Source organism: Gopherus evgoodei, chromosome 5 (assembly GCF_007399415.2).
Source record: "Gopherus evgoodei ecotype Sinaloan lineage chromosome 5, rGopEvg1_v1.p, whole genome shotgun sequence".
In the NCBI taxonomy this organism is placed as follows: Eukaryota; Metazoa; Chordata; order Testudines; family Testudinidae; genus Gopherus; species Gopherus evgoodei.
In genome coordinates, this window is record NC_044326.1 from 122,672,457 (window position 1) to 122,692,283 (window position 19,827).

The window sequence follows — 19,827 nt, forward strand, 5'->3', positions numbered from 1 at the left end:
CAAGGAATGAAGGAAGCAGCAGAGAAGGAAATACAGAGTGTGTATGAAAGTAAAGGGTTGCAACTAGGGCTATCAAGCAATTAAAAAAATTAATCGCACTGTTAAACAACAGAATACTACTGATTTTAAATATTTTTGTATGTTTATGACATTTTCAAATATATCAATTTGAATTACAACAAAATACAAAGTGTACAGTGCTCATTTTATATTTATTTTTTATCACAAATATTTGCACTGTAAAAAACAAAAGAAATAGTATATTTCAATTCACCTCACACAAGCACGGTAGTGCAATCTCTTTATCATGAAAGCTGAACTTACAAATGCAGAATTATGCACAAAAACAACTACATTCAAAAATAAAACAATGTAAAACTTTAGAGCCTTCAAGTCCACTCCATCCTACTATTTGTTCAGCCAACCACTCAGACAAACAAGGTCGGTTACAATTTGCAGGAGACAATGCTGCCTGCTTCTTGTTTACGTTACCTGAAAGTGAGACCATTAGGTGCCAGATGCACTAAAAATTCATATGTCCCTTCATGCTTCAACCACCACTCCAGGGGACATGCTTCCATGCTGATGATGGGTTCTGCTTGATAATGATCTAAAGCAGTGCGGACCAACAAATATTCATTTTCATCACCTGAGTCAGATGCCACCAAGAGAAGGTTGATTTTCTTTTTTGGTGGTTTGGGCTCTATAGTTTCCACATCGGAATGTTGCTCTTTTAAGACTTCTGCAAGCACAATCCACACCTCGTCCCTCTCAGATTTTGAAAGGCACTTCAGATTCTTAAACCTTGAGTGGAGTGCTGTAGCTATTTTTAGAAACCTCACATCAGTAACTTCTTTGCGTTTTGTCAAATCTGCTGTGAAAGTATTCTTAAAACCAACGTGTGCTGGATCATCATTTGAGATTGCTATAACATGAAATAATGCAGAACGCAGGTAAAACACATCAAGAGACATACAATTCTCCCCCAAAGAGTACAGTCACAAACTTAATTGACGCATTACTTTTTTAATGAGCATCATCAGCATGTCATCTGGAATGGTGGCCGAGGCATGGAAGGGGCATACGAATGATTAGCATACCTGGCATGTAAATACCTTGCAATGCCAGCTACAAAAGTGCCATGTGAACGCCTGATCTCATTTTCAGGTGACATTGTAATTAAGAAGTAGGCAGTATCTCTCGATAATGTAAACAAATTTGTTTGTCTTAGTGATTGGCTGAACAAGAAGTAGGACTGAGTGGACTTGTAGGCTCTAAAGTTTTATACTGTTTTGTTTTTCAGTGCAGTTATGTAACCAAAAAGATCTGTATTTGTAAATCACACTTTCACAATAAAGAGATTGCACTTCAGTACGCATATGAAGTGAATTGAAAAATAATTATTTCTTATCATTTTTACAGCGTATATATTTGTAATAAAAATAATATAAAGTGAGCACCGTACACTTTGTATTCTGTGTTGTAATTAAAATAAATATTGAAAATGTAGGAAAACTTCCACAAATATTTAATACATTTCAACTGGTATTCTATTGTTATAAGTGCGATCAATTGTGATTAATTTTTTTGAGTTAATCATGTGAGTTAACTGATTAATTGACAGCATGGCACATCATTGATTTGAGCTTGTTGTGATGCATCATTTTAGTGGTATATTGAGAGTGACTGGTGAGAATATAGGGAAGGGAGATAAAGTTTTGAAGTCCATTGGCCGATCATCCTTAGGTAGATTTCTTTCCATTTATAACAAGATGTAGCTAGGAAGATCAGCGCAATGTAGTACAGCATCTTGGAATTATATGATCTCATCTCTCTATTCCTGAACAAATTACCATCACCAGTAGTGAGAAATGCCTTTCACACTCTTCCAGAAAACTATCTATTTCTACTGGGCCAGCACCTTGTCAGTATTGGATCAGGCCAGGTAAAGGCTACTCAGAAGAGAGAACTTAATGGGCAAAGACACCAGCGTGAGCACATCACACCTAGGTACCATGTAACTCCACTGGCTCCTCAACTGATTCTGACTATGTGTTAGGCAAAAAATGTCACCTTCTGCAAAGGCCTTCCCACAATGATACGACAGGTGATGATCTGGCACTCATTATGATAGCCAAAAGTAATAATCACCATTAAATTATACCTATTAACTAATGGAAGCAATCTAGTCAGCCAAGAGAAAAATCCATTACAAAGTGTCATATTGCACATTTCTGGTGCTTAGACACCACAAGATGGGTGATTTATTGGTGCCTAGATAACAACATAACACCTGCTCTGCTATAGTTAAGACCAGCTTTCTGTTTAAAGCTCGACTCTTCTAAATGCTCTAAAATCCTCAGTTACTCAGACTGTCTTGAATTTTGGTATGCCTCACTAAGGCACAGGATTCGGTTACTGATTTGGAGCCATTTGACCAACGGGTTCCTGAGATACAGACGCCTCAGCAACAGCTTTTCTTAAAGTTTTTGGCAACAATTTGGGGCACGCAGAGATCAAACGAGTGCTGAGATTATCACACCAGGTTACCAAATATCTGAGGAAAAAAAATAGGAGTACTTGTGGCACCTTAGAAACTAACAAATTTATTTCAGCATGAGTTTTCATGGGCTACAGCTCACTTCTTCGGATGCATAGAATGGAACACACAGACAGGAGATATTTATACATACAGAGAACATGAAAAGGTGGAAGTATGCATACCAACAGGAAGAGTCTAATCAATTGAGATGAGCTATCATCAGCAAGAGGAAAAAAAAACTTTTGAAGATTAGACTCTTCCTGTTGGTATGCGTACTTCCACCTTTTCATGTTCTCTGTATGTATAAATATCTCCTGTCTGTGTGTTCCAGTCTATGCATCCGAAGAAGTGAGCTGTAGCTCACGAAAGCTCATGTTGAAAAAAATTTGTTAGTCTCTAAGGTGCCACAAGTACTCCTGTTTTTTTTGCAGATACAGACTAACATGTCAAATACCTGAGAGTCACCACTGCAGACTGCATGTCACTCACTAGCCCTTTGTGTGGGGGGGGATTACATTATGTGATTACCCCAATAGTTTGGTTCTCCAGTTGAGCGCATCACAGTTCTAAGGCTCATAGGCCACACAGATTATACTGCACATATGGAGAAAAAGAGAGATGCTGCAGGAATTGAAAGCTTGCTATGAATACTTTGGAGGGACATCAAACCTGAGTATCACCCAGACACTGCGAGTTCAAATCCAACCCTAGACAGAAGGCTCAAATAACAGGAGGCACCTTGCTAAAACCGCCTCTGTCAAAGGTTTGGGTTGTTTTTTTTTAATTATGTTAGGGGAAATGTAACCTGAGTAAAGGAGAATGTTCACATGGCACTAAAACTATTTCTAAAAAGACAATAAATTCCCCATGCAAATGCTCCCTAGGAGGAGAGGGCAACTAGAGTTGCAAGAGTAGGTAGGAATGTGGGAGAAGGGTTTATGGTGCAGCAAGCTGAGAGATGGTAAGGGGAAGGAAATAAGAGAGGTGGGTGAATAAGAGGGGATGCAGGGTGAGATGACAGAGGCTAGCTGGAGTGGAAGGAGAGGGACACTGGGAGAAAACAGGGGCACCTGTCAGCCCCACATTTCCTTCCTGGGTGCCTACTGGGATCTGGGAGCTCCCAGCTCCTGTAGAGCAGTCTGATCTCCCCCACAACAGTGCCTCCCTCAGGATCTAAGAGACTTTCCCTTCTGGGGATATGAGCCTCTTTCACTGCCCCCACATGTGTGGCAGAATCTGATCCCCTTCATGTGAGCTGAGAGGCTCTGGTCCCCTTAATTCCTCATCAAAAGGAGAGAGTTGTATATGTACCTTCAAATTCCAGTCTGCTTCATTTCAATACAGAATTGTGTAGGGAATGTCAATAGTGGGACCCTGGAATCTTTCTGTCCTAGGTACTGTCAGTAGTTAGGCAGGATATGAGAGCACTGTGTGGAGTTAATGAAGGATAAAGGAAAGTACAGCATTAAGTGGTACATGCAAGTGTAAAGGGGTTGCAAAAGGCTGTGAAGTGGATATTAAATTTTACAAGTGTGATATTCTATCCAGAGAGAGCAGGCTTAATTTTTAAGCATAAGGCAGGTGCATTATGGTGAAGAGGCAGAGTGTGTGTTGTGTTTGTTTTGGGGCATCGCTCCAAGAGGGAAGGATTATGGTTACGTAGACGTTTACCTTAACTCTATATTTCCTGGTTTTCAGAACACTGAGTTTTGCAGGACTCAGCATTCTGAAAGGGCACAAGCAATCAGCAAGCAACCTGAACTCTGCATGAACAAAGCTTCTTCTGCTATTTAATAAATAGATACAGACTGTGATTCTGCAGCCATACTGACCTTCACTAGAAGCATTCAGTGAGTAAGGGCTGCGGGACTTGGCAAAGAGAGAATTATTTTGTTTATAACAGCTACTGACCTGCGAAATCCAGAAAACATTTGAGCGGAGTATTCTGCTTAATTTATTCTGATAAGCAGAGATTAACCCTCAGGAAATAAAAATAATAAATTCAAGGATTCTTTCCTCCTCTGCCCCATGTAATTGTTACCATTGTCATAGACTCATTAAATCCCACTGGTAAAGGTCTAAACAATTATAGGTTTGATGTGTCTGGGATAATAAAATGTCTCTTTAAGCATAAACTTTCCTGCATAAAAATAGCTTATTACTGGCAAAGAAGGAAAAGATGCAACACGCGCGCACACACACACACCCGTTAATACTTCCACTGTACAATAGAAACACAACTAACATTGACATATGACACCACTACAATATGAGAGTACAAACCAAAAAACAAACAATTCCAGTTTCAAAGGGATGCATCACCCATGAAACACTTTGTTGTACTCAACACCATGGTTTATTTTGGCTGAGATTTTCATTCCAATATGGAAGTGCATTTTTTTGCTCTCAGTCATGGCAAGTGATTTCACAAGAATGCAGTAACACACTGTTAGAGTAGGATCAGCCCATTGTATGTAAAAACATGTCCCTTGAATAGCGCATTGTACAGTATTCTGCCCAACTGGTGCTGAAAATAAGTAATCACATAAGGAAACATTCTTGTGATCACGCTGAACACTGATGAATATTCCCTTTTTCACCCTTCCCCCTTAGGGAAAATATCACCTTCAAAATTTATTAGGTATCTTATTCTACATCATGCCTCCTGATCAGGCATAGTTGAGAGGTATGTCACTTGTTTGAAATTTCACCTCCAAGACTGCAGCGCTGAAAGTTACAGTTCAACTTCTCTGTAGATTTCTCTGCCACCAAACAATCCCATGATTTATTTCTATGCTCAGCTACTACCGAGGTTACAACCATTAAAAGTGACCATCTCATCTGTATTATTCTGCGCCACGATTCATCTATAAAGTAAGAAATGTCCTTTCCATTGCACAAATGAAGTGCAGTACCAATACCAATGTGAACATTTCTCCTGTATCCTTATATTAGATGTCAATGGTGTTATCCAACAACTACAAACCATACTCGACAGGGACCCCATTTCCTCAATCCCCTCTTCTTGCCTTCAGACAACCTCCCAACCTTTCCAAGATCATCGTCAGAAGGAAACTCCCCACAGACTAGGACACCAATTCAAAGTGGCACCATATCCTGCCATAACAGATGCAAAACCTGCAGACATATCTTCACTACTACGATTATCAGCACCCCCCAGAAGCATCACTCTCCTTCTAGGGGTTGAACAGGGCATTGTTGGGAACCTTGCCTCTAGCATTCTGCACAATAGCCAGCCAGCTATCACTGCTATCCAGCCTGCTGCACTCTCCATACAGGGTAACTTAAACGTGACTCCAAAGGGAAAACATTAGATTTGTACCCTCTTCTTGATGCATCGATGACAAAGATTTTTTTTAAAGGTTATTTTCTGTATTCAACAACAAAGGTAAGATCTGGTTTTGCTGATGGAGGTCTAAGCTAACAGACCACGTTGTTCTGAGCTCCGTGAAAAGGGGCAGCGATATTGAAACTTTACCAAAAACAGCTTTTCTTCTAAGTGTTCCTCTGAGGAACATGAGTTAAGTAAGCATCAAAAACAAAACCAAATCCTCAGCTGATGTAAACTGGAACCACATGGGCTTCAGTGGGGCTGTGTCAATTTACACCAGCAGAGGATCTGGTCCAAAACCCTAAATAAAGATTACTTCCTTTCTCAGAGTTTACTCATTGGATATTTCCAATACAAGCCTCTAATTCTCCAGACCTTCATAAATTCTACACTATGCTTTTTTTTAGACATCAATGTCTCATGTAAAAAACAACCAGGAAAACAAACAAGCAAACAAACAAAATTCAAAAAACATTTTAAGAAATCCTCAGCAACATAAATCATTCTAATGTGATGGGGGGGGAAATCTAGTACTGGTTTCCAACAAGGAAATCTTCCTTGGACTCAAAATGGGGCATGCTGGATAATATTGAATTAGAGGGTAAAATCCTGGTCCCCATTCAAGTTAATAAAAGTTTTGCCAGTTACTTTAGTGGAGCCAAGATTTCATCCAAAGCTTGTAAGCAAACCTCATTTACCCTCAGCTCTAGTCCCCTAGTGCCCAATCCTTGGGCATGATTTTGAATTGCCTTGCATCTTAGGTAATGCAAAATTGGCATAAATAACCACCAAACTAGGATGACTGCTTGACACCACGTGCACGCTGCACATTTATAAATGACTGCCAAAGGTGCAGGGCAGTGGAGAATCAGTCCCCTGGTTTAAGAAAATAAATCATCTTTGCTTCTTACAAAGGGGCACAGCCTGCCACCACCTTTCCACAGTTAAAATGATGGACAGTATCAATTTCAAAATTTGAGCAAGAATGGTTCTACTATAAAATGTCAGAGTTCTACAGTGTTACTGCACATGTAAGATTGTCCTTGCTCCTTAGGTGAGTCATAAATCCCGAACAGAAAGAAGTATACAGCACAATTAAGTAGTTTCCTTAACATGTTGTCTCAAAGACTGACATGTATCAAAATTTTCTCCAATAACCAAACAAAAAAAGAGCAAAAGAGAGATTTTCTTGGAGCTATGAACGCTTCACCCTCAATATGTGAAAAGAAATCTAAGGCGTGCAGTGTGGTGGTGATGTATGAATACTACATTTCTTTTTGGATATACAACACTTTGGCAACATTGGTTAAAAATATAAAACAACAATTTTTTTTTTATTTTTTGCTATGTGCAGCAGATAGTTTAATTCTTTAAGCACATACACTGATTTCCAAGATTTTTGTAGTCTCTAAACTGGAACCTTTGAAACAAAGCTACTCAAACACAGGAGCAAAAAGTGCACCCTGCACCAGGCAAGACTACATGCTTGTGATGCACCTTCCTCACTTCTCCAAATGTAAGCAATTATTCAAGGATGATGCTCCAAACCCAAGGGCGGCTCCAGGCCCCAGCACGCCAAGAGCGTGCTTGGATGGCAAGCCGCGGGGGGCGCTCTGCTGGCACCGCGAGGGCGGCAGGCAGGCAGGCTGCCCTCGGAGGCTTGCCTGCGGAGGGTCCGCTGGTCCCGTGGCTTCGGTCAACCTCCCACAGGCATGCCTACTGAGGGTCTGCTGGTCTCGCAGCTTTGGCGGACCTCCTGCAGGTCCGCCAAAGCCGTGGGACCAGCAGACCGTTCGCAGGCAAGACGTGGAAGGCAGCCTGCCTGCAGTACTTGGGGCGGCAAAATTCCTAGAGCCGCCCCTGTCCAAACCCATCTGTTTTCTCACCCATCCTGCTGCACAAATGGAGCCATGATTCCACCATGCAAGACTGCACTGCAGTACAGATCCTGCTGTGTCCAGGATTCTCTGCACTCTCAGATGAGGGCAGCATTTCCTGCACAATGCATCTCGATCCATCTTTGGATCCCAGAAAATGAATATTGGCTGTAGACCACTGTAAGCGAAAGAAAGACAAAGCTGTTCCATCTTCTCCATTGCTCTTTCTATCAGGCAGTTCATTCCACTAGCAGCATCAACACCACACACTATCAAAAGGGCCTCTATATCCCAGTTTACCCAGCATTTATGAACACCTTAAATATGATTCATGCACTGGCACAGGCACATTTCCATTATCTCCATTAAAATGTTATCTAAAGCCTTCATATTGTCCCACATGATTTGGGGATAAATTGCTTAAATACATGTTATTACCCTTGGATACATGAATGGTGGTGATTAATAAATATAATGACATTCGGGGGGTGGGGGGGCTGACAGTATCAGCATGCCATTTCTATTGTATACATGACACACCATGTCCAGTTCATCATCAAGAATTCACCTAGCGTTTTATACAAAAAAAAAAGATTCCTCTCTTTTTACAGTTAACTACAATGAAACCGGTTAATAATGGCAAAGGGATTGCTATGGCTGTTCTTGCTTTAACAGGTGGCTGCAAAATACAGTGTGATTAACAGAGGGAATGGTTTTGTTTTTGTAGGGACTGAGACTTTAGGGGCCACTAGGACTGAACACTGTTACAAAGTGACATGAGCACCGGTCAGTGTCACTATACATGTTTTAATCTGACACAGAAAGTTTTGGTTTAAACTGCACCACTGAGGCTAGGCGGGGAAAACATGTTGCACTGATTTAATCACACACTCACCCAAATCTCACTCTCACTAGAATAGCTGAAGTAGATGGAGAGGGTTCCACAACTAGGAGAGGAACCACGGGAAAAGGCACAGAGAGCAGAGTGGGAGAATGACACAATGGGAACATCAAGACTGGAGTTGTTGTGAATTGATGAGTACCTGTAAACTGGACGAAAGATATTATGAAGGGTGCTCAGGTACTACACCAGTGGTCCCCAGCCTTTTTGTGGCCAGATCATGGTGTTGATAAAGGCAATGGCCTTCTGTATAAAGCATAAGCATTTTGTTACTGTCCAACAGGGAAATCAAACTACAGTTGTCATAGTGTATGTGAGTTTATATTATCAAAATGATACACTGACATGCAGCACGGAGAACACCAGCAAAAAAGCTATGAATAAAAATATCTATAAATTTAACTAGTGAATAACTATGCTGTTATTTATTCAATTGCATGTATATTATATAGATGTAACTTCCATTATCCCAGAGTTATAGATCCATGCTGAAGTATACGGATATAGATGAAATGATATAAGTGCAAATCACACTATGGATACTATTTTAAGTGCTCATAAATGCTGTATTTTACATGTCATGTCACAAAGCCAATATTCTGAAACAGCTAAAATTCACTACAAAAGTCAGGTTGAGTTTATTAACATAGCATCTTAGCCTTAAGCCACAGCCCACAATAAATAGAAGATGATTTTAAAATCATCACTACAAAATGCTTACTTAAAAGGCAAGCAAATGAAGCAGCTTTTACTACCATTGTAGAAAACTGCCAAATGAATCTAATAAAGGAAGTGGATGTGATGGCAACACATGATTATACCGCAGGATGCAAAGCTGGGTCTTGAAACAGCAAAGACTTATGCACATACTTAACTTCAAGCTCTGCGAACAGCCCCTTTGACTTCAAACTACTTATAGGATGAAATCCTAGCCACATTTAAGTCAATAGGAGTTTTGCAACTTACGTTTAAGCACTTGCACTGTACTGTCCCTCCACATGAGTATGTTCAGATATATTTTTCAACATCTACAGATAAGTATATTTTAACACAAGTTTCAGAGAAACATATTTTGTGTGTGCCACTCACCGCCTGCACCTGAATTACCTTGCAGTGGTACTTATTTATTTACTGCAATTTATAAAACATAAAAAACATCCATAGTTCTGACCCTGCAACAGACTCCACGCAGGCAGGCTGTTCCACCCATGCAAAGCCCCAATCACATCAATAGATTCTATACATGTGTAAGGAGTTGCTCAAATGGAGTGAACTGCAGCACTGGGACCTGTGTTTTTTAGTTAACAATAATCTGCAAAACAAATCAACCAACCAAAAAAACCAAACAAACCAAAGACAATTTTTTCCACAATAAAGCCAGTTCTGAAGCCTGTACTAAGAAAAAATCCCGACTGATGCCCAAGGAACGTTCACCTAAGTATGGACTAAATAAGAACTTCTGGAATGGTCCAATAGAATTTACACAAAGCCCTTTCTCTATCACAGAGTTTTGAGTGTGGATAATAAAATGCTTGTGCAAAAAAGTTTTCAAACACAATTACAAGTTTTAAAATTTTGTGTTCCACAAAAAAATATCATAGCAAGAGAAAAAAATATATATTACTTTACAAACAGTACCTTCCCCTTATGCAGTACCTGTTCAGTCTCACAACACACAATGTAGATATTATTTTACCAAATGGATAAACTGATGCTCAGAAAGGCGAGGTGACTTGCACAAGAGTGGCAGAGTTAGAAACAGAACCTCAAGTTATCAATCCCTAGTCTCTTTTCCCTTGTAGTGGGGAACAAGGACATAGGATATTCTACTGCAAATACAGATCACTTCACACAAAGAATGCCAGACAAGACCAAAGTACCATCAGATTTCTAGCGTTGCTTATCCACCACACTACAATGAACTCTGGGTGAAAATCACCTCTGCTGAACAAAGCCTTATGCAGGGCATTAAGTAAGAGTTGGGGAGGCTGAATTCACCCCCAAACCTGTAGGCAGGCCTTGGAGTGTAATGCACTCCCTCCTCAGCTTCTACTGTGACCTGTAGACTAGAATATCAGAGTTTCCACTCCACACCCCCTCTACTCGATATTAAGAACCCTATGTCTGCATAGTCTTTGAACTCATGGTCCCTCTTCCAGCTCACCTCCAAACTACCATATTCAGGATCTGCACTATGCAGGTGAATTCAGGTCCTTTGACACTCTACACAGCCTTACCATAAGGTGTATCAAGAGGGCCTTATACAGACGCTTTGTGTACCACACAGGGATTCCATCTTGTGGGCCCCACACTCATGCAGGTTTCCCTACGAATAGTGCCCAAGTTAAACTGCACAACTGATCCCAAACATAAGGTAAGGACCTAATCCTCCTACTCCTGAAACCAGCGAAGATTTTCCAAATTCCTATTGGCTTCAATGGGAGCAGGCCAGCGTGTCCATGCTCTCACTACCTTCCCTTGCAGGGCCACCTACTTTTGGAATTGTACAAACCATCTGGAGACCCAGCACAGTGTGAAAGTTGACACAGGCACCTTGTAGCACCACAATAGGCCCTCTTGAAGGATGTTCCAGCACCTGAGGCCTTGCTCTGGTGTGTAACCCAGGACTGAATCAAGCCTCCTGGCATTTTGATATCTTAAAAAAAATATTAAAAAGTTTGTCAGGCTACTGATTTCTGTCCAACAGCATCATTTAAGAACAAGAGTAAAAGCAACTCCTATGCAAATAATGCATATGTATTATTATCCATTATCATCATGAGCATACTTCTATCTACATAATTACAAATCCTGCCGCTCTTTAATTTTAATTGCATTTTGCTACAGAGTCCCAGTTACATATACCATAAGGAGTTGTAAAGAGGATGGAAAGCTTCCAAAATGACTAGGTGCAATGTCTTTGCTGTTTAAATATTTTCAGGTGATTAATATTTCACTTTTATATAAACTTTAACTGATTTTGCAACATGTTCCTTCCCCCTCCCCTTTTAAGTTCGAGCAAGAGGGACTATTTGAAGTAGCTGGGAAACCTTCCTAGTCTCTTTCCCCTTCTGCCTCTCAGGAGTTAACACTTCAAGTGCAATATAAACCAGAAGGACAAACATGTCTAGTATAGAATCAGCTCTTAAAGGGAGGATTTTTTTCAGGTTTCCCTTCTAGACACATTTAGCTGTGAAAATGTCTACAAGGAAAATTGGTGGAAAAAAGTGATTACTTTCTCCACTGTAGCTTCCAGGAACAAGCTGAAGGGAGGGAGAGAACTGCGAAGTGTGGATGATGTCTGTGGCCTCTGAGGAGCTTCACTTCTCCACCAGAAAGGAAAACTGTTCTCAACTCCTCCGCGAGACAACTCCCAGCACCTTTCCTTTCCTCAGGGAAAGCCAAAGCACTTACAGTTAGGGAAAAGGACATGAGGATGTACACACCGATTGGCAACCTTATAAAAAGATAAATAGGTAAGGCCAGATCCTCAACTAGTGAAAACTGCATAATTCCATTGAAGTCAATGGAGTTACACAGATTTAAACCAGCAGAGGATCTGGCCAAATGATTTCACCCTACAAAGTACTTCCCATACAACTTCAATATTCATAAAGAAAGACAACACTGCCATAATACTTTCTGACGGTACACACACACATGCACAAAACCAGTATAATGTTGGCACAATTAGCAGACTGCATTACAAAACCCAGTATGTAGTAATCTGACAAATCACTTCCAGTTTTCAACAGATCACTAATAGGTACACTTTTGACAAAGGAACCGCCTCTCTGCTAGATTTCAACTTTCTCATATTGATATGCTGGAGCATTATAAAGTTAGGTAATAATTATAAATAAATAAATAAATAAATAAATTAAATAAATAAAGAACAAGTGATTTTTCCCTCTCTGCTCCCTTCATTCTAAAAAGTGACAGATGTTTTGGCTCAAACTTTCCAAAAAAGCTCTCTTGGATATTTGTGAAGATAAACATATTAAAGATTGTGAATTTCTCAGATATTGTGGTAATGGGAGTCATGTATGTACCTTAGATATATAATTTGGTACATTTAGATACAAAGCCTTTTCAATAAAGCGTGCAGAATATGCTATTGATGCTGGAGTCTTCCCTATTTGGGGATGTTGCTATATTCCCACACATATTATGAATGTGACCTGACTGCAGAAATGTAGGAAGTACAAAATTCTGAAGATATATTTTGCCATACATTTGCATACATGATTATAATCAGACTACATTGTATATGTGCTGAAGCAGATCTTATACATTGGTAGATTATTCAGTTTCTTCATCCAAATAAATTTTTGTAAAGACTCACAAAATGCACACAGAACAGAGATTTTAATGTAGATGTTTTTGCAAACTCTTTCCTCCACTTTTTTTTTTTAATCAGGATTTCCTTGCATATATTATGCTGCCTTCCTATAGTCCTATTTCTCGTAGCCTAAACTCAGATTTTATTACAAAATCACTAGCCTATACAGGACAGATCATGGTGTTGATAAAGGCAATGGCCTTCTGTATAAAGCATAAGCATTTTGTTACTGTCCAACAGGGAAATCAAACTACAGTTGTCATAGTGTGAGTTTATATTATCAAAATGATACACTCTGACATGCAGCATAGAGAAGGCCAGCGAAAAAGCTATGAATAAAAATACCTATAAATTTAACTAGTGAATAACTATGCTGTTATTTATTCAATTGCATGTATATTATATAGATGTAACTTCCATTATCCCAAAGTTATAGATCCATGCTGAAGTATACGGATATACATGAAGTGATATAAGTGCAAATCACACTATGGATACTATTTTAAGTGCTCATAAATGCTGTATTTTACATGTCATGTCACAAAGCCAATATTCTGAAACAGCTAAAATTCACTACAAAAGTCAGGTTGAGTTTATTAACATAGCATCTTAGCCTTAAGCCACAGCCCACAATAAATAGAAGATGATTTTAAAATCATCACTACAAAATGCTTACTTAAAAGGCAAGCAAATGAAGCAGCTTTTACTACCATTGTAGAAAACTGCCAAATGAATCTAATAAAGGAAGTGGATGTGATGGCAACACATGATTATACCGCAGGATGCAAAGCTGGGTCTTGAAACAGCAAAGACTTATGCACATACTTAACTTTATGCTCCGCGAACAGCCCCTTTGACTGCAAACTACTTATAGCAGTGGTCCCCAACCTTTTTGTGGCCAGTAGCACATTCATGTTTACAGAAGACTGTGGCGGGCGCCAGCAATTATTCCCATGCAGGGCCGGCTCCAGGCACCAGCGGAACAAGCACATGCTTGGGGCAGCACATGCTACAAGGCGGCATTCCATCCATTCTGCAGAGTCAGAGTGGCGAGGGGGTTTGTTTTTGGCGCCAGTTCTGAGCAGTGCAGAGAGAAGCTGGAGAGAAGCCGGGAGGACAGAGAACACTGACGCCCGCAGCATGCAGCCCCGGAGTACTCTGTTCCCAGTAGGCGCGGGGCCCAGCTTCTCTCCCCTGCTGGGCAGTAGGTGGGCCTCGCGCCTGCCAGGGACAGAGAACACTGGCACCCGCAGCCCCGAAGTTCTCTGTGCCCAGCAGGCATGGGGCTGCAGCTTCTCTCCAGCTTAAGCCGCGGCCCCTCGCCTGCCAGGGACCAAGAACACCAGCGCCGACAGTCTGCAGCCCAGGAGAAGCCAGAGAAAAGCCGCAGCCCTGTGCCTGCCAGGAACCGAGAACACCGGCGCCTGCAGCCTGCAGCCCTCTGTCCCAGGAAGGCATGGGGCTACGGCTTCTCCCCCCCGCTGGGCACTAGGCGGGCGCACATAAATGCCCCGGCAAGCACCATTGCGCCCACGGGCACCACATTGGGGACCACTGTTCTAAAGGAAAGCATGAGATTTTCACAAGCCCCTTGCATCATTAGCAACATCCTCATTTCTTCCACCCTGTGAGGCATCGCATGTGATTCAGAAAGGGACAGGTAGCATCCTTCAGCTCATGACTCGAAGGTAAGCCACCTAGAAATGTCACACGTCATAATCCAATGCCACCACAGCCTCCCCATTCAAATCTCTCCTAACAAACCCCTTCTTCCCGCAACCCCCTGCTGAATGAACATTTCGAAAAAAGAAGACAGAATGAAAAGCCATACTTGGAGCCTTACTCTCCTCTCATTCACACACCAGGGAGAATAACTCCACTGACACCAGTGGGAATTCTGTCAGCACCAGAGAAAAAACAGTGTCCTCTGGATTTCCCAAAGCCTCCTGTCTAGTCTAGATCTGCCTTAGTGTTAGGACAGTCTTCAGGTCAAAGCCATGCTGAATTTTCAGGTCTTGTGCCGCGCGAAGCACACTGTCAGCGCAAAATAAACAATTCCTAGTAATGCCACCATCTCTCTCCCTCTCCTCAGAGCCCCCTCCATAAATGCCACATGCCCTTGCTGCCCCTCTGTGGTGCGCGTGGCTAGGTGCTGGGTGTTTGCGAACGCCTGGTGAGAGAGCAGCAGCAGCCCAGGAGGAAAGAAGAGGTGACATGTAGCATTACTGCCAAGTCCATGGCGCCCACATTTTGCAAGCCGCCTCTCCCGGCTGCAGCGTCCCGAGTCCCCTTTAAGTGCTGTAAAGCTGTGAGCGAGCAGAGCCTGCCTCCTTCTCCCTCGCTGCCAACCCACAGGAGCCCTTGAGCCAAGCCTCCTCCTCCCCCCCACAAAGCGACTTGTTCTCTCCCTAATCCCAGCCGCCGCTGCCGACTTGCTGGAGCGAAGCTCAGGCAAATCCCCGGAATCGGCAGGAACGCCCGGCACGGGCAATGCGGATCTACCCCCGCCTCCTGCCGCCGCGCACCGGGGCCCGGGCGGCCCAAGCTGCCCTCCTCCCGCTCCCAAGCAGCTGGCCCCGGATCTATCTGAAGGAGCCGGAGCGGAGCGGAGCGGAGCAATGCCCCGCTTCCCCTCCCTCTGCAGTCCCCCACCCCGGCAACACCCTCATGCAACTCTTCCCTCCCAAAATGCAACCGCAGCCCACACAGCCCGGGGGCAGAGACAGGCCACCTCCCCCATGTCAAGAGCCCAGCAGCAGCCCCGAGGCCTGGACTGGCTCCCTCTGCACCGTGTGGCACCTGCCAGGCGAATCCCAGCCCCGGGGCATGGAGCACAGCAACCCGCAAAGGCAGAGGCGTGAGCGGGGCAGGAAGGGCATTTACTACCTGGCTGGGCTGCTGCTCTCCTCCAGCGCACTGGGAGCTCGGTTCTGGGGGGGGTGGCAGGGCTGAGTCTCTGCCTTGCCCCCACCTCCTCCTCTGCTTGCTGGTTCTCCTTTATGCCCCTCACTCCCACCCCTTGGCAGAGGGCTAATAATCCTCCTGGAGCCAGCACCGCTCCTCCGCGAGCGCCGCCGCTTCCCAGGCAGGCATGTTGTTGCTGTGTGACCGGCAGAGGACAGATTGGCAGCCGGCGGGGTGTGTATGTGTGTGCGCGCGGGGGAGGGCGAGGAGCAGGGGAGGGATCGGGGGAGGTGCTTCCCAGCGCGTCGGTGGGTGTTGCTACCACCCCGCTGCAGCGCCCGGTCCCACCCCGGCTGCCCAGGCGCGCGAAGGGGCGGCGGGGAGCGGTGGGGGCGCCGCAGCCCCAGGAGCCGATTGACAGGGAGGATTTAGGTAACCTCGCCTGGCTGGGCTCGGAGTCAGCAGGGAGGCAAAGCGGGGAATGTTTGTTTCCAAGTCTCCTTTGCAGCCAGGCGCACAGCCTGAGGACCAGGACCCAAGGCGGCACCCAGCCAGGGATTTAGCCGCACGATTTTTGGGTCTTTTTTTAATATAGGCTCCTAGTATCCTCCACCCTGTCCCGATTTTTCACATTTGCTGTCTGGTCACCCTACCGCTGCCTGAAAAGTCGTTTTGATGCACTGTAGTGTAGCCAGCGGCTTCCACTGCCCCCATTCCCACCCCCCCTTTTAGGTGTTTATGGGTGTTTGTGATCGATTCCTCAGTTAATAGGGTAGAAGCCAGGCACCTGCTCCTCATTGGCCCACTCCACAGAATGCTATTTTTTAAAAACTGGGCTCCCACACACAGAAGCTTAGCTAGTAAGAGGGAGGGATGGAAAGTCAGGCCTGGGTGCTGGTGTAACTCTCCTGAAGTCAACTATTAGAGGGGTAGCTGTGTTAATCTGGATCTGTAAAAAGCAACAATGAGGCCTGTGGCACCTTAAAGCCTAACAGATGTATTGGAGCATAAGCTTTTGTGGTGAATGCCCACTTCGTCAGATGCATGTCAAGCCAGTTAGGGTGGATTTACACCCCTGGAGGAGCTGAAGTTGAAATACAGGTGTGGGGTTTTTTTCCAAAGGGAAGCTGGAGTGGTTAGCATGTCACCTGCTGAAGAGGATTTCTTTTTTTCAAATTTTGTTTCTTACTAAGAGGGATGGGCGAGTCCTGTCCCTCATACCTGACTCCCATGAGTCATGCTTATACTCACATATACCGCTCCATTGATTCTAACAGGGGAGTGGTTTTCAACCTTTTTTCGTTTGCAGACCCTTAAAGAATTTCAGACAGTGATACAGACTCCTTTGCAAATCTTAGGCTGTGGACTCAGGGGTCTGCAACCCACAGGTGGTTGAAAACCACTGTAATAAGAAAACTCACATGAGCACAAGAATAAGGAGGACTTGCAGGAGTAAGGGTTTGCAGAGGTGGCCTATGGCCCTGATCCTGCAGAAAAATGAGAGCCCTGCAAATCCACAGGTAGCTGCTTTATATCCGCATACCCATAGACCATTTTTGTGGAGAGCAGCTCTGATATGGATACATATTTTGCTGTAGCACAGACTCACCAGAGCAAGTGGAGGGACCTAGACTCCTATGCTAAGAGCCGGGCAGGCAGCTGTGGAGAGCAGCAGCACACCTTCCACATACCCTAGGTGGGGGGCCCAAGCAGCCCCTGGCCCATGTTGCTGTCCCCCACATCCTCCCATCCAGGGCAGGTGGAGGGTCCACACCGTGGTTCCACACAGCTGCCCACACAGCTCTTACCGTGGCCGGGCTGAGGCTCTGAGGCACCTCCTCCTCCCCCAAGCCAGCATGGCATTGTGGACTCTCCACTTGCCCTCAGCCGGGTGAAGAGCCTGGGGGGCAGGGACATGGCCAAGGGCTGCTCTCAGCCCCTCACTCACCATGGGCAGGTGGGGGGGTTGCCACAGCTCCCCACCCAGCTTGTATCATGCATGGCCAGGCTGTGGCTCCAAGGCCCCCCTCACCCTGGTCTGGGGGTGGGGGGAAGAAGAGGGAAAGGAGGAGGGGTTCACCCCTCTGAGAAGTGGATGGGCGAGGCCCCCAATCTGTTCCGGCATCACTGGTCACTGCTGCAGAGTGACCTGTGGAGCAGTTTAGAGCCCTGCAAATCCTCAGATATCTGTAGTCTAAGTGAAGATTTGCAAGATTTAGCACACAAGTATTATCAAGTGCACATGTAACAAATTGATCTAGATAAAAAGACCAGATGTCTAGACAAGCAGGTTCCACATATGTAATTGTTTCTTAACATAGCTAGTTCATTCATTCATGCTTATTCCCATGCACTGTATTCTAAGGGATATAATGGACTTAAGGGTTCTTTCAGGTTATGTCTTTCTGCTGTCTTGTTTCTACTGCTCTTTTGCCTTTTCTGGTGATGCTGAATAATACATCTGGAGTAGATAATGAATTCTGCAGTAAATCTTACAGGAAAGGTTGGAGCACATTATACAGGATGTGTAGTAATGGAACTTGGAATGTAAGGATAGAGGTAGAAGTAGTTTAGAAATCCCTCCTCCATCATCATAAGGTTGAAAAACCTTCGCTGACATTTCCTCAACAGAAACAGTTTGAAGTAAAATTACATTTCCTCGCAAGTCACCAGTTGCAAACAAGGACATACAGTATCCAGATATTTTTAGTGAGAATCAAGTCCCAATTCAGGAAAGCATTCAAGCATGTGTTTAAAGTTAGCCACATGCTTAAGTGCTCTGATAAATCAGCCCCCAAGTAAGGATTGTCAGTTATTTCCTACACTGTCTCCTTGTCCTCATTCTGCCTTACATTTAAGTAAAAAGATTCTAAAAGCCTCCCAGACGTTAACCTTACCTTTCAGCACTTTGCTGTAAATTCGCTTGTCTGCTGTCCTGAAAGATGAGCACCTGTTGTTAAGCAGCACCCTCAGACATTCTTGAAGATGATGCTTCCATGCACAGGCTCTGATTCAGTGTGGTGAGACGGGCAGACCAACAACAGCAAGGAGTAAAGGTTGGACACAATAATGGCAGCTTTGCAAACTATTAATTATGTTTTACGTGAATGAAAGAAACCCCAGTCATAATATGATTAAACATCAAGCAGCTTCCACTTTAAAGTAGGTAAGCTGGCTGAAAACCAACTGGGTAGGTGCAGGAAAGCAGCAGGACATGCAGGTTCTGGACGCCAACATAAATATGTAACCCAGTTCTCCTCTCATCAATTTTGCAGTGATGTGACTGGAGAATCAGGCCAATCAAGTTCTTTCACAAGTATACGTACATCTTAAGAAAACATTCTCCATTCAAGGTATGAAAATTCACAAAGAAGAAAACAATTCTCACTAACGAACTGAGAAAGATGTTTTGAAAGTTTTTAATAAAATTGGCATTTCCAGTTCTACTACATCCCCTTTCCAGTTGGTGCTTCTCTTCTCATCACTTCTTTTGTCTCTTTCATCCACTTCTAACCCTGTGTCTTACTTCACACCACCCTCTATAGCTGCCTCTCCACTAATATGCAGAATGGTTACCTACCCTACAGGTACTGTGGCTGCTTAAGATGTTCTGGCAGCCTTGCAAATCTCAGAAATGTGAACATTCCTAACGCAGGAGGTAGATGCTGCCTGTGAGCTGGTGGTGTGCGCTTTGATGTTTGGAGAGAGAGGCTTGCTAACTAGTTGATGGCAAGTGGAAATACATTGTGTGATTCACTTGGAGATTCTCTGTGACAAAATGGTTTGACCTTTAGATGGATAGAAATGGCTACAAAAAGGAGGGGGACAACCAGACAGGGTTGGTGATATCAAGACAATATAAAGAGCTCCGGACACATCCAGTGTATGCAGTTTCCTCTCTCTTTCTTT

The 19,827-nt window shown here is 43.7% G+C and overlaps 1 protein-coding gene across 4 annotated transcripts in view; it reads right to left on the reverse strand.

Annotated features, from left to right (window-relative positions):
* CCSER1 (coiled-coil serine rich protein 1) overlaps positions 1-16,136 on the reverse strand; it is a 1,155,265-nt gene extending 1,139,129 nt beyond the window's left edge. For all 4 annotated transcript variants that reach the window (XM_030564825.1, XM_030564826.1, XM_030564828.1 and 1 more), the window contains exon 1: positions 15,901-16,136. The gene's annotated coding sequence lies outside the window, so the exon portion shown is untranslated. The remainder of the gene's footprint in view (positions 1-15,900) is intronic.
* Positions 16,137-19,827: the final 3,691 nt, after the last annotated feature.